At 32.7% G+C, this 15,407-nt stretch overlaps 1 protein-coding gene across 3 annotated transcripts in view; it reads left to right on the top strand.

The window, feature by feature from the left end:
* LOC106667948 (irregular chiasm C-roughest protein-like) overlaps window positions 1-15,407 on the top strand; it is a 278,000-nt gene that overhangs the window by 245,723 nt on the left and 16,870 nt on the right. Inside the window, exon 1 of one of the 3 annotated variants that reach the window (XM_014396269.2) lies at window positions 1,907-2,015. The exons of the other annotated variants lie outside the window; for them this stretch is intronic. The gene's annotated coding sequence lies outside the window, so the exon portion shown is untranslated. Of the gene's footprint in view, window positions 1-1,906; window positions 2,016-15,407 lie in introns of those variants that run through there. 3 annotated transcript variants of the gene reach the window in all.

Below are 15,407 nucleotides of genomic sequence, written 5' to 3'. Positions count from 1 at the left end.
GGCGGACGTCTCCCCCTACGACCAAGCGATGTCCGGGGGTGAAAAGAGAAAAAACCAAAGGGCCGTTGTTTTAAACGAGAGTTGGGACCGGGGAAACGTTCGAAGGGGGTTGCCGACGAGGGTTGCCAAAGGGCCTGGAATGTCCAATAGAGGTCTTGATATCCGACGGAATAAGAATACCCTAGATTCCCGGGTGGATAAATATGCGAGTCGCGGCAGGAATGGCGAGGAGGAGCATCCGCCCACGGCATAAGCAACGATTCTGCTTTAATCCGATTAAATCAATCAATCTTCCTATCTTGAGTAAAGAAAACAACAGCGAAGAAATAGCTCCTTTGACTCTCGTTCCAATAATCAAACCCTTCGAATTAACCTTCACAATTTTGCCCTTTAGTAAAAGAAATTTGTCACATAAAAAAGAAAACCAAGGGACAAGGCACATACTGTGTATTTTGTATTTTTAAAAACGCTAACGCCAGTTTATATTGNTATATATATATATCACTACTATTGTATAAACTTCATTTCCACATTACATTCAGCTAGCCAAAAGACTGACCATGACTAAAAATTTGAATGCTTTTTCAAACAAAAATAAAAGTTTCTTTTTGCACTGTCGCTTTTATAAAAATTTCCAAGCCATAAGTCCGAAAAGAAAAAGATCACTAATACCATTAAATATTGTTAATTTGAGATGACATCTAAAATTTCCCATTTCAACACAAATATATACCTATTAAATACTCTATATAAAAACATTACATAGTACATTTTAGCAATAATTATATTAATTTTATTTTGTAAACAATTACCCTATTTAAATAATTAAACGTACTTGGCCCTTGCTACGAGAATAGGTCACTAATATAAAATGAACATTTACCAGAAAAAATAAGCTGTTTTATTTTAAAAACCCTTTAAAAATTAATAATTATAATAGAAAATTTTATAATAGCGGAAGAATTGTTTTTATATGCGAATAAAACAATCCTCTGCAAAAGAGTTACAATATTTTCAGTTAAGTTCTCTTTCTAGCGCAACATTCTGTACAGGTATTAGTTGAGATAAAAAAAGTCAAAAGCACGAGCGGGATTCGAACCCACGATCTTCGGCTTGATACGCCGCTGCTCTACCACTTGAGCTATCGCGACTTGGATCCACTCGGACACCAACTTCCCATCTCAACCCCACCTTTCCCTTCTTTTTTGCCTCAACCAAGACCTTACATGAAGATTAATTAATTGAAAGAAGTTATCTGGTCAAGCGGACCACGAAATGTAATGGCAACAAATTTAGATTTAGTTCTGAAACAAAAATATTTCTCTACGTCTTCAACTAATTATTTTCCCAGATTTTTATGGCCAAAGAATATATGTAATGTACACAATTTTTCCTTTTGTTGAGGTATTTCTTTGTACTTGTTATAGAATTTTGCCCACGATTGTCTTACTCTCTCTCGTCCTTCTCTTCATTATTGAATTATTGCGTGATTTAACCAACCAGACGGTGATTTCTAGTTCTATTCGAGATCGCCTACTCATCACTTTGAAGTGCTTCAATTTCATTAGCCTATTGTACTGAAAGCCTAGGATGTCTAAATCCAATGTCTATTATAATCTAATAACAATTACAGACATCCGTATCTCTCTGACCAAGTATGAATTGACAATATAGGCTATTTACGATACAAGTAGCATATAAATCGGTTCACGTTTGTTTCCGTACAAACATTTACACAACACATTTCAGTGTGTTATACTGTTGTTCATTGTTTACTCTTTAATTTAAATTATTTTTTTAAAAATAACACTTGGTTAACTAGTGTTTAATAATTGCGCAGAGCAATAGGATTGAAAAGAACGTAAATAAAAACAGACGAAGGATTAAACATGAATTTTCCATCAACTGAGGATTTCAGTCGACCCAGGAGAGTCGTTCCGAATTTAACGAAATTCAATTTTTAACAATATGGACATTTGTTTATAATTTTTCGTGGTGTGTAATATAAGTAAAAGGTAGGTTTTTCTTATATTTTATTACCCAAGTTAATGTTTATATACTAAAGTATTTATAAATTTAAACTTTAGTATTAACTATTTTCTTATATATGTACAGAATAGATAAAAAAAGAAGACCAATTTTCTATTTACTCAGATGTATAAAACAATTTGAAAAATAAATTAGCTCACGCAAAAGTACACATACGCTAAACCAACAAAACGATATCAAATTACACAAACTATGGGTTGATTGAATTGAATCCCTAAAGTTTGGGTTACATGTTTTCTCGTTTACTAAGTTGCTAGCTTTTAAATCGTGATAGTTATTCTTTCCATCAAACATAAAATCGATATAGTAATAAGATTAAGTGGAATTTTACTAGTATAAATTACTGCCAGGACGTTCCCAATTTGGGTGAAAACAGTTTTTACAATTACAAATTTTGAACATATAATCAAAATAAAAAGCTATTGTTGTGTTTTATCCCTGATAGTACAGATTAGAATAAACTCTAATTACTGCTAGGAACTTTTCTATTCGGGGGCATCGGTGGCCGCAACGGCTTAGGCGTTGACACGGCGCTTTTTTGTCACTGTAAGGTAAAAGTCCCGGGTTCGAATCCTGCATTCGAACTCTACATATTTACAAATGGGATTTTTTTCAAAAACAACGGCACCCCGAGGGTTGATTTAACATCTACTGTTGCGAACCCTCGTAAAAAAAACCTTTTCTATTTTCTATACTCGTCATAAATGAGAGTATTTTTTGTATTTTTTTCGAACTTTAGCCGTTGCTTCCTTACTTTTACCAAGTTCCGTCGAATTTTTACAGTGGTTGTGTAATTTTTGTATTTTTATTTTTATTTAGTTCCTAATATCGATATTGTAGCACCTCTCTTATTTAACTGGTAAGTGCTTCACGGTCTTATCTAAATTCTGTGAAACTTAAGGAAGATAGCAGAACAAATCAGTTTGTCTTCGGGTGGTTTTTCTAATTGTTACTCGGTGAAGTTGGCCTGTTTTGGAGTGTTTTGATCAGAATCCAAATTGGTGTTCTGGGATATTTTTTCTGTGGGTTTTATTTTTTTAGTTAGTACTTAAGTAATATATTTTCTAAAAGCTTAGAGTTTGTCGGTAGTAGCGATATTAATCTATACGATTGGACTTCATTTGCCGATTTTCCCAGTTTAAAGTATCAACAAACTTCAAACAACCTTAAAACACCGAGAGAGAAAAAAATAATTAAACGAAATTTGTAATATTTAAACCGTAAAAATCTATGGTGTTTATTTTATGATTTAATCTCTTTATAAGGATGATTTCTTTTAACTTTCCAATTTATTTCAATTTCGTTCAACAGGATATTTTGAATTATTTGGTGTTTATATTTAGTGAACACAAAGTTATTGACATTTTAATTATAAATAGCTCAAGATGAGTAGTTATATTTTTTACAATTATTGGGGTTATATGAATTTGGAGATACTAGTTTTTTTTTAAATATATTCATGTATATGAGAATTAAATAAAAATAAAACATTATGAATATATATATTGAAAGAAAAGAAAATGTATTCTCGAATTCTTTGAAAAGAATAAAACAAGGAAAGTTCATAATTAAATATTCTCTGTTTAGTCTCATTGCCTTTAACTTTCTTGATATTTTCACCTTTTATAAATTGTGAAACGAATAGTTATAAATTGAATTTTATTTTACTTGTTAGGAGCAATGAATGTTAATAAAAAAAAAAAATCCCGGGTTAAGCTCTAAAATAAGGATTATTTCATTTTTGTAAATAGCTTTTCTGATTATGCGTTTTAATTAGAAGGGGGAAAAGCTCTTAACGAGAGAACAGGGTAGGAAAATCCCTTGACATTAAGACACGCGCGGCCGAATTAAAATGCGAATTTAAAATTTTTCCAAGAGGCTGACAGTAAAGGCTGAAAATGTAAATGTAGAGTCGGATGAATAGACTTGTCGCCGTTAGGGAGAAAGGGATGGAGTGAATGAGGGAAAGAGTGAAATTTGGAATCAGTAATTAAAAAGGCGCTTCTTTTCATTAGCATAATAAGGAGCATCGATTATTGACACTGCTTAAATTAGAACATAAATTGGAAAAGGAGACAACTGTGTCATACTCTTTTTCCCCTTTCAAATTAAAAAGCTCTGAAGTCAGTCCGCGTAGGGGGAAAACATATTGGTGCTGGTAAATCATGCGATAAGAGGGACAGCGACGTAAGGAAGGGAAACATAAAAGAAAGAAGTGTGAGGGATGGGGGACATGCGAACGGACCATCATTGAATGGTTATTGATTTATACCCCACTCTTTTCGGAGGATCCCCCCTTTAGGCACTATACTGAAGAAAATGAAACTTGTAATAATTTATTGCCGATGGGTTATCAGGAAGACAAGTCTTTGGAAGGGGTAGCTCAATTTATCGCGTACGGGGGTAATTGCCCCCCTGTACAGCCGCTGAAATGTGGAAACTCCCCTTATTACTGGAACCAGCAGCTATTATTGCAAGCCACTATACTAGGCCCACTATTCACGACGTATCCCCCCCCTTTATTCTACACCAAGCCAACCTCTCACGTAATAAAACCGAATTGCTTAAAGTCAGCAGTAAGATTTAATAAGACATTTGTTTAACAGTTTTCACCAGATTAAAATGTATCCAGAGCGAAATAAAAGTGAAAAAGATTTGTCTTTAGGAAGCATATTAACCCTACGATCAGAATTTTTTTTAAATTACTTTTTCAACAAAAAGTTAATTTAAATGCCAGTAAAATAAGGCTTAATAATACATCACTTTTTAGCCCATACTTTTACTATAAGAACTTTCACTTTTAAATTCAAAATTGTAGTATACTTATACGAAAAATCACATATAGTTTTGATTACTTTTAGCCCATCAATATTTTTCCAGCAACTAGCGGTAAACAAGAAACAACTGTTTAATAGAAAAATTTTGATTTCTTCTAAATCTTGATATTTTGATATACTAACAAAAGTAAGAGGCTACAGTCTTGAGATCACCGATTTAAATTAAACGTTTTGGTGATACTAGGTCATATATATTTTTGTCCAAGTTTTTTTACCAATTAGCCCTATAAGCCGAGAAAAAAAATTTAAATAATTTATTGCTATATGGGTTTCTGTCTTTGTGTATGTATTCCAAGGTTATTATACTTCAGTGTTTTTGACTGAACAAATGGATAATAAAATAATATGAAAATTTGTATTAAATATAAAGTTAGATATATAAAATGTTACAAAAAGCAAAAGAGGCTTCTAGTAAACTTGGCAGAAAAATTTTTATGGCAGAAAAATAATTTGAATAAGTTTTAAGCACCATTTTAAGCCGTTGAATGCGATTTTTTATAGCAAACAAAAATTGGATATTTTTTGGTTGGATCAACCGGGGGCAACTATTTTTCTCGAATGGATTCCACTTAAAATTAATAACACATCTGGACTTTATTTACACAAATTCAATTTTATCACAACCGATAGAAAACATAATTCCTCTTCTTTCTGTCTTTATCAAAAACATATTGACTTTTTTGTCATTGTAAGAGAAAAATATGTATAATCAAATTATAAGTAAAAATCAAAACCTCAGACGTTTTATTTTATATCTACAATTATAAATTGCTGCATTATTATTAATTTATAGAATTCTGAACCTTTGTAAATTTTTTGTGGATAAAGAGAGGCGAAAAAGTGAAAAAGAAAAAAGAAAAATGTGCAAAAAACAAATATAAATATTGTTTCTTGTTAGAAAAATATTATAATATAATTCACTAGTTTCCGTAGTCCGCTTGACCAATTAATATCTTTCAATTAATTAAGGTTTTTAGTTGAGATAAAAAGTTAATAAAAGTTAAAATAGATTAAATGACATTTGAAAAATGGCAAAAAGGAGGGAAAATTCAAAAGGTGGGGTTGAGATGGGAAGTTAGTGCCCGAGGGGATCGTGGTCACGATAGCTCAAGTGGTAGAGCAGCGGCGTATCTAGCCGAAGATTGTGGGTTCGAATCCCGCTCGTGTCACTGACTTTTTATCTCAACTAAAAACCTTAATTAATTGAATTATAATATAATTTTCTGAAACTCGAAAATAATCAATCTGTGACGAACAAATTCGAGCTGTCTATTGAAATGCAATTTGTAATTTTTTGTGATTGAGCAACGTAGCAAAATAGGTTAAAATATTTTGTTTACTTACAAACAACCCCAAAAAGAGCCTGAATACAATCTTTTGGGAAAAATAGAAAACAATCTCCTCGCCTTACAAATATTTTTTTCGACTATAACAAAATTATTGATAACTTTGAAACGACTCTATCAATCCATACGAAACATTACACGAATGTAGACTTTAAAACATACACGCAATGGCACAAATTTCCCTTCTGTAAATGAGTTACGATTGGACATATAAATTAAAACGTTGGAAGAGTTTTCATTGTTTTCACCCTTCCTTATTTTTCACACTTCTAAAGATATTTTGTTTTTCAAATGAAATAGTTTTCTGCACTACTTTAATGGAACGTATTTCGGTTTTTGTAACTTTTTATATGTATCACTGGATTTAATGCGATCTTCCATATTATTTTCTTATCGTTGGTAAAATAAATCAAATGATAACTAAGAACCTTGGAATGCATGCACAAAAATCATAAATATATATTTTAAAAATGATGTAAATTCCTTAAAAAAATTTCTCGGCTCTTAGGGGTATTAATTATTATATATTTGATTTAATTTATATAATATACAAGAACATATGTATTTATCGACGTAATATCACAAAAATAGTAGTTTCATTAAAATCATTTTTACGACATCGTTAGCCTCCCCTTGTAACGTAACTGTCATAAGGACAATTGTACTACTTAATTTATAATAAAGTAAAATTGTCAATTAACTTTTACAATTATCGTTCAACAGTTCCCGAGGGGAGAAGATAACAATGATTTTAAAAAATAAAATAAATAATATATTCATAAGGTACAATTAAAATTCATTATATTCCCTCTTGGCTACCTGGTTGGGAGGTTATTTTAATTTTAAGAGACGGGAAGTGATTTTATATTTATATGATTTACATATTTTTTTAAATTAAAATATTTTTGTCAATAAAAATCTGTCCTCTTGCTAAAATTGACTAAAACCAAAATGAAAGTAAATAACTGAATAAAAAGTAAAAAATCGTGATAAAAAATATATTAATTATTTCGTTACAATTTATTGCTATTAATTATTTAAAGTATAAACAAAAACAAAATCCTTAAAAACGTTATTGAAATAAACTGTTAAATGTTTACACATCATTAAATGAGTTGATTTTTTAAATGCATGATGTTTTAAATAAAAACATAATTCTTTTAATTAAAATTATTTTTGTCAAAATAAAAACATAATTCTTTTAATTAAAATTATTTTTGTCAAAATAAAAATGTGGTCTTGCTAAAATGACTAAAATCAAAATTAAAAGTACGTAACTGAATGAGAATTTAAATGTGATAAAAATATATTATTTCGTTAGAATTTATTGATTTTATTTATTCTAAGTATAAACAGAAACAAAAAATAAAATCCTGAAAAAATGTTATTGAAATAAACTGGTAAATGTTTACACGTCAAACTCGATGTGAAGATGATTTTTTTTAAAATTCATGATGTTTTAAATAAAAACATAATTTTTTTAATTAAAATATTTTTGTCAAACAAAAATCTGTATTATTGCTAAAAATTGAATGAAATCAAAATCAAAAGTATATAACTGTATGCGAATTTAAAAATAGTGATAAAAATATATTAATTATTTCGTTAGAATTTATTGATTTTATTTATTCAAAGTATAGCCAGAAACAAAAAATAAAATCCTTAAAAAATGTTTTTGAAATAAACTGTTAAATGTTTACACGTCACATTCAATGTTTTGACGATTAAGATTCGTTCGTTAACGTATTTCCTTTTACAAGTCAATCTTTCGTATGGAAAATGTAAAAGACAACCATTTAAAAACGTGAAAAACACGCGCTTTAAATGAAAATTAAAAAAAAAATCTACGTTATTTGGTATTATTCAATATCTGAATATCTCTCTTTTCCCTTTTTACCTCGACGTCATGTCAGCTCATCAGCAAAAATGGTTTATCCGTAACGCTTGCACGGCAGAATTGGTAAAAAGCCCTGGAAAATCAATCTCCATAGCTGTCGCTCTTTGAAAAAAAATGCAAAACGAATTTTTTCATATGGTTAATTAATTTTACACTATAGCGGTCAAGTGCTAGGAATGGACCGGATATAACACTCAGTTATAATTGTTCACAAAATATTTGTATGTAATGTTCGTCTACTTACTCCGGAGTGGTTTTAAATGGAAATATACTATACAACTTGTAAATTAATTTATTTAATTATGAACAACCCATTTTGTTGCACTACTTTCTTCCTTCTCTCTCTTAATTTGATTATTTCTTCTTGAAAATTATCCTGGTTGGCGATGGACTCAACGTTGTATTGGCAGCCGTCCAGCGTATCGAAGAACTTACGATTAAGCGGATTTTGTAAATAGGCGAAAATCAGACTGTGCACGGTCAGGTTGATAGGGCGGATTAGGCAGGAATTTCAATTCCACAGTCCACTAATTTTTGCCGGCTCTGTAATGGAAGTGAGGACTTAGTTATAAAACAACACCTATCCATTTGACCAATAATAGACTTTTTCCTCAATTGCTCCCTTTGACCATTATAGTTGTATAGACTGGATTTTAAGTACTGGTTCCGGAGAAAAAGGTTCAAAAGAAGCTTCCAATCCGGCTCTAATCTCCGGAAGCAGTCCCATTTTAGGATTCGCCGTTTTTCCTCCTTTAGAACTATCAATGTAAAAAGTCCTGTTCTTTATCGGCCAAATTTTTTAAGTAATATTATTGCTCTTTAAAGTTTGATAGTGATAATCCTAGAAATTTTCCTGTCGCTACGAAACGTATCCAATTGTTTACGAAAGTCTCTCAGGGGTACCTTTACCCACAAAATCCCGTGTTATTGGGTTTTTATTTTTTGGGAGTTCTGGAAGAGTGCGGCTCTCGTATTTAATCTTCTCGTTTCAGAAGCAAGCGAACCATTTACAGACGGTACGTTCTCATTTTGACCGACCCTGAATACCGAACAATTTTTCTAATTTGAAATGTATTGTCTCTTATTTCAAATTACTTTTTGTCATCTTTCTAGTATCATATCTATATAAAAACTCCTATCTTTTGAGACCAGGAGCGTTTGAACACGTTCAAAACATTTAAATATTTGCCCATTTAAAAAATTTTGTAATGACCGAAATAAATAGTAGTCACAAGGTGAAATGTCCGGAGATTATAGCGGGATGTGACAAAATTTCCTAATTCGGATTAGTTAATACTTGTTTGGTCCTCAAAGCAACGTGAGGGCGGACGTTGTCATAAACGAAAAACTACCTTTTCTGTGGTGACAGCTGCTTTTGCTTTATAAGGTCTAAATGGGTTAGTTGTTCACAGTACAGTTCACTATTAATCGTTTGCCCTGTAGTAAGAGCTCAAAATGCAAGGGGCCGGACTTGTCCCACCAAATGCACATCATGCTTTTTTTCCGTGCATTTGGTGTTTTGGAACAACTGAGACCCTTGATCGGGTGGGCAATAAACGTTTTGCGGGCTACTTTTTTTGTATGTGGTCCATTTTTCATCACCTGTTACCAATCTTTGAAGAAATGGATCGTAAGAGAGTCGACAAAGGAGTGAAGGGCAAATTGATACGCGATCCTCCAAATCCCTTTTGCTGAGTTCGTGTGGAATCCGTGTAGCGTACTTTCGAACAAGCCCAAGCCTTTGGATATGATTTCCGATGGTTGTGTAGGAAACATTTAATATCTCTCCTAGTTCTAGAACCGTCAGAAAGGGATTTTTTTTCTAGCATATACCGCAATACCTCGTTGTCAGCCTCAGAAGGACGTCCAATGAGCTCATCATCTTTTCGATCGATAGTTTCACCTGCCGTTCATATTTATTTGGTATTTACAACTACAAGTGATGTATTAAGTAAATATGTTCGTATATGTTGAATTATCGTTTGAGGCTCTTGTAGGAGAAGTTGCCCAGTGGTAACATTTCTTCACACTGATAGCTTGTTCAATCTTCACACAGTGAGAAGGTCTCGGGGCCACTTTCGCTTCAATCGTCTTGGAGGATTTTCAGGTAGGGTTGGAAGTGATAAATTTCATAGGAATAGATTACTGTGTGTGTTCAGTGATTGATGAAATTTTTTATATCGGGTTTTGATGAGTTCATGTACAAACGGGATGTGTAGGTCTTTATGGATAGTGTAATTTGAAACGTAAAAAGGAGCATTTATAATTTGACGGAGAATTTTAGATTGGTTTGATTGGAGACGCTGGGAATTGGAATCCTTGGTTGAGCACCACACTTCACAACCGTACGCCCAGAGAGGTCTAATCATTGTCTTGTAAATTAAAAGTTTATTTTCATGGTCTAATTTTGATCGTGAGTCAAGGTTTTTAACAATTTATAACGTCGTTTGTTTGCTGTCTTTTCAGTCTTGTATGGGGATTCCAAGTCAGTCGTTTATCCATGAAAAGTCCAAGATAACGCACAAGGTCAATGGTAGGCAATGGAATTCCATTTATACTCACCGCAGGACAGACATTTTTACGTAAGGTAAAATTGATCTGTGTGCTTTTTGTTAGGTTTACCTTTATTCTCCACTTTGTGAACCATATTGTTAATTCATTCAGGTGTTGTTGTAAGTGTTGAGTGTTAATTGAGAGGTCCGAATTGCGTGTAAGAATCGCTGAATCATCAGCGAATGTATGGGTCGAAATGTTAACGTGTGTAGGAATATCTGCAGTGTATATGGAAAATAGAAAAGGGCCAAGTATGCTTCCCTGAGGAACACCCGCCTTTATGCGTATATAAGGTGAGAATTCAGTTCCCTGACGGACTCGTCAAAATCGATCCGTCAGATAAGATCTCAGTATAAGATAGTACGTATGAGGGAGGATGTTCCTCAGTTTCCAAAGCAAGCCCGAGTGCCAGACTCGATCGAAGGCCTGTTCTAAATCAAGAAAGACACCCAAGCAATGCTGTTTTTGTTCGAGGGAAGAGGCTATATTGTCAGCAACACTAAGTAATTGTTGAGTTGTCGAGTGAAATGTGCGGAACCCAAACTGATGATCATCATCTTTTAAAACAAAATTTCCTTCTCAAAATCGAGCAACCGTTGGACTTAAGGAACATTTACAGTATTAGTACGGAACACTGCACACAAATTTTCAGTTGCATTGTCCCGTTTTTGGAATTCATAAAGTAAATAATACTTTCAATGCGTTTCATACAAAACATGATGACGTATTAGATTATACGACAAAGTAAAGAAGTTAAAACAGAATCGAGGAAAAATAATGCCTTTCATTTTAGGCACTAAACAAGCGTATTGTAAACGTAAATAATATAGACAAAAATGTAAGTATTGAGTTAATTAATCTTATAATTGAAAAAGGACATTACTTTCTTGCCAAACCTTTAAATTAACCCCTTTATATTTAGTGGGCTGATTGATCAAATTACTTCTTTCAAATAATTAATCTTTTTATGTAAGGTTTTTGGTTGAAATGAAAAAGTGTCACGTCCGTGATTCGAACCCACGACCTTCGGCTAATACGCCGCTGCTCTACCACTTCAGCTATCGTGAATTCGATCCCCTTGGACAACAACTGATCTCAACCTACAACCGTTCGAATTTTCCCTCTTTTTGCCATTTTGCAAATTTCATTTTAATTATTATGGTCAATTATGACCGCTAAATATACATGGATTAATATGCATTTTTTTAAGAAACTAGCAATAAGTTTGAAACTCTCCCTTATCGTCTCTTGTGGAAAATAAGTGGTTAACATGCTCTGTTTTCCCACTAGCTATTAACAATAACTTAAACAACGGACTTCTGACGAAGTCGCGATAGCTCAAGTGGTTAGAGCGCGGCGTATTGAGCCGAAGGTCGTGGGTTCGAATCCCGCTCGTGACACTAACTTTTTCATTTCAACCAAAAAAATAAAAACTTTAAATTAACCTTCATTTAAATCCTTTTGCTTCTGCCATCTTGGTTTTTGAGCAGACATGCTGTGTGTAGGGTTTTAGTTTAAACAAAAATAACTAGGCTCATATAACGTCCTACTTAGTGCATTTTCGGAGCTTAACGGGCTTTCTCCTCAGAAATGTTAGGGGTTCAAAAACGACTCCAAACAGCAGTCATTTCTGAACCGCTAATATTTCTGGTGAGGAAGCACGATAGACTTCAGAAATGCATTAAATTGGAAATTATATGGACCTTGATGTTTTTATGAGATTTTTTCCTTTGGACTGCATGATGATGAACTTGTAGTTGGATTCTTACTTTCCATTTATCATTTTGCCATCTTCAATGTGTCCATGTTTCTTCACATGCCAAAACGCCTCTGGCAGACCAAATTAGTGATGACAGGCAGACATAGTTTTTGTTCACACTAAAAACTACACACAGCATATAATTCATTATTTTAAACAATTAATACATTTAAACAATTTAATTAATTCATACATTTTAAGAACTTATCATCGGAGTTTTACACTGTCAATTTATATCACAGTGGACCAGTATTTTGTAATATAACTATTATTGGACTATTATGACCACCTTATTAATTTTTATCGTCTCTGTAGATATTATAGCCTGAGAAAATTGTTTCATGGCGGTTGTCTTAAACTATCCAACGTTAGTCCTCATTATCACTAATAACTAGCAGAATTTCTAAGTACAAAAGCCTTTCTAACAATAGTTGTAACCATTTTAGCGTTGTTATAAATGAAAATAGCGTGGAATGCTACTCCCACCATAACAAAACGGAATATTTTTAGAATAAAGCCAGAGGCATCGATCAGCGTTTAATTACCCCGCACTCGAGGTAATTTTTATTATCTCGGTCGTACACATTCCGAGTTCCAGAGGGGGAGATTCTTTTAATAGGGGCGATGACGATATTTTGAGACCGCCGTCTATAAATAAACGGTTGTTCTTCGTTTTCATCTAAAAACGAACTAAGTAGTAGGAAATGAAGTTTGGCGACGTTTATTTATAACCAGCGGAATTGGCGAGCAAAAAAAAAAGAAACCAGAAACGATAAATTCCCAATCTTGTCCATTTATCCAAATGGCGACGTTCGTTAAGAAACTTGGCCGATTGAACGTTTTAAACGTTCCTGTTTGCATGCCACGGCTCTTTTAATCTAAATACTACATCTGACCTTTAGCACTGTTCAGAAAGTACAAAGGGAGAAATGTTAGCAGTAAAGACTGTTATCCTGATGATGTAAAACAAAAATAAGAAGTTCAAATCGTCTAGAAACACGTTTTACATTTTTAACAAAATATTGACTGTAAGTGTGGGACAAAGCTTTACGGAAAAAAGAAAAGAACTTTTTCCCCAATGCTTCCGTGCAAGTTACACAATTATTAAAGTATAAGCCTAGGGATTTTTGCATAATAAACAATCGCGTTAATCACGTCAACGTCTCTTTTTTTTAAGACGTGCTAACTATTCTCATACTGTTTTATAAAGAAATGTCTAAATCCTAATTTATTCTTGCATTATCAAGAATTTTTTTGGGATATCTACTGACTAGGGAAACTGTGATTAAAACCATTAGACTTCGTGGTCCGATTGACCAAATAACCTCTTTCAATTAATTAATCTTTATGTAAGGCATTGGTTGAGACAAAAAAGTCATTGAAAAATGGCAAAAAGGAAGGAAACTTCAAAAGGTGGGTTGAGATGGGAAGTTGGTGTCCGAGTGGATCGAAGTCACGATAACTCAAGTGGTAGAGCAGCGGCGTATTTAGCCGAAGGTCGTGGGTTCGAATCCCGCTCGTGACACTGACTTTTTTTATCTCAACCAATACCTTACATAAAGATTAATTAATTGNTCTCGTCCTCTCTTCTCTCTTCCTTTCTTCTCACCCTCTCTCTCCTCTCCCTCTCTCTCGCCCTCTCCCCCTCTCCCTCTCCCTCTTTTATGTGGTAAGGTAGTGGAAAGTTGAAAAAAATTGACTAATATCTTAAAAAACCTAAATTGACGAATATCTTCAAAATAGAGAACTTTCCGAAAATTTTCTCCTGGACATTTTTTGCCCCAAACGAAGAGTAGAATCAATTTCCTGAGTTTCGTCAGAAGGGACTGGGACACCCTGTATAGTTAATAAATTAAAAAAGGTATTACAGTTTGTAAAATACAATGTCAATGTTAAAAAAAAGTTAGTGCAAACCCTGATATTTCCCTACATAATGTACGGACTAGCTGCCACGAGCGACTTAAATTGCATGCAAATTTATAGATTACAAGTAGGAGTAAATATGTGCATGAGGTATATTTTAAATTTAAAATATGATGATCGCATATATGACAAATTTTCGCAGCTAGAAATTTTAAAAATAAAAGACATGTTGGATTATAAACTTCGATGTACCATGTTTAAAACGATAAAAACAAAAAACCCAGCATATATATGAGAACATTAAATTCACTTCTGAAATACATAATATTAATAGAACATATAAAGATAGATATATATGTAAAAAAAACATAGAACAAAAACATTTAGTAATTCTTTTGTAGTGAAAGGTGCCAAAACGTTCTCTAAACTCCCAAACTGCATGCAGAAATGTAATAAAATAGAAAGTTTTAAAGAACAATTAAAAACTCTGCTACTTTCAAAGTATGTGTAAGATTTAAGATTATGATGTAAGATAAGATAAGATTCTCTTATAAGAGATGTAAAAACTAAGGTTAATTCAATTTAAAACTATGCTTAATTTAAATCATAATACTGTCAGGCATTTTATTATCCCTCTATTAATAAGTAGTTGTAAATACCCTGTAAAAGAAAGTTCACTTATTTTACTTTGTTCTGAAGAAAATTTATGTTTTATTTTGAAAAGCAAAATTTATTTTTTTTTAGTTATTGTTATTTTTCGTTCGCCTTCTTGTTAATATGTAAACAGATTATGTAATATTATACAATGAATTGGTCAAAGTGTAAAACCAAGGAATATTTTTGTTTTATGTACTTCTAAAAGATTGAGTAGAGCAATTGTAAAAATAAATCTGTACTTCTCTTTAGATCCTCGAGACCAAATCTTGAGAGATTATGTAAATAAAGCGATATCAATCAATCAATCAATCTCTAATCTCTCTCTCTCTCTCTCTCTCTCTCTCTCTCTCTCTCTCTCTCACACACACACACACACACATACACTCACTCCCCCTCTCCCACACACACTCATTCATTCTTTCTCTATCTACCTCACTTATTAAACT

This window comes from Cimex lectularius, unplaced genomic scaffold (genome assembly GCF_000648675.2).
Source record: "Cimex lectularius strain Harlan isolate CLEC.00 unplaced genomic scaffold, Clec_2.1 scaffold42, whole genome shotgun sequence".
NCBI lineage: Eukaryota > Metazoa > Arthropoda > Insecta > Hemiptera > Cimicidae > Cimex > Cimex lectularius.
Note: the sequence above shows the minus strand (reverse complement) of the source record. Positions and strands in the feature narration are given on the sequence as shown.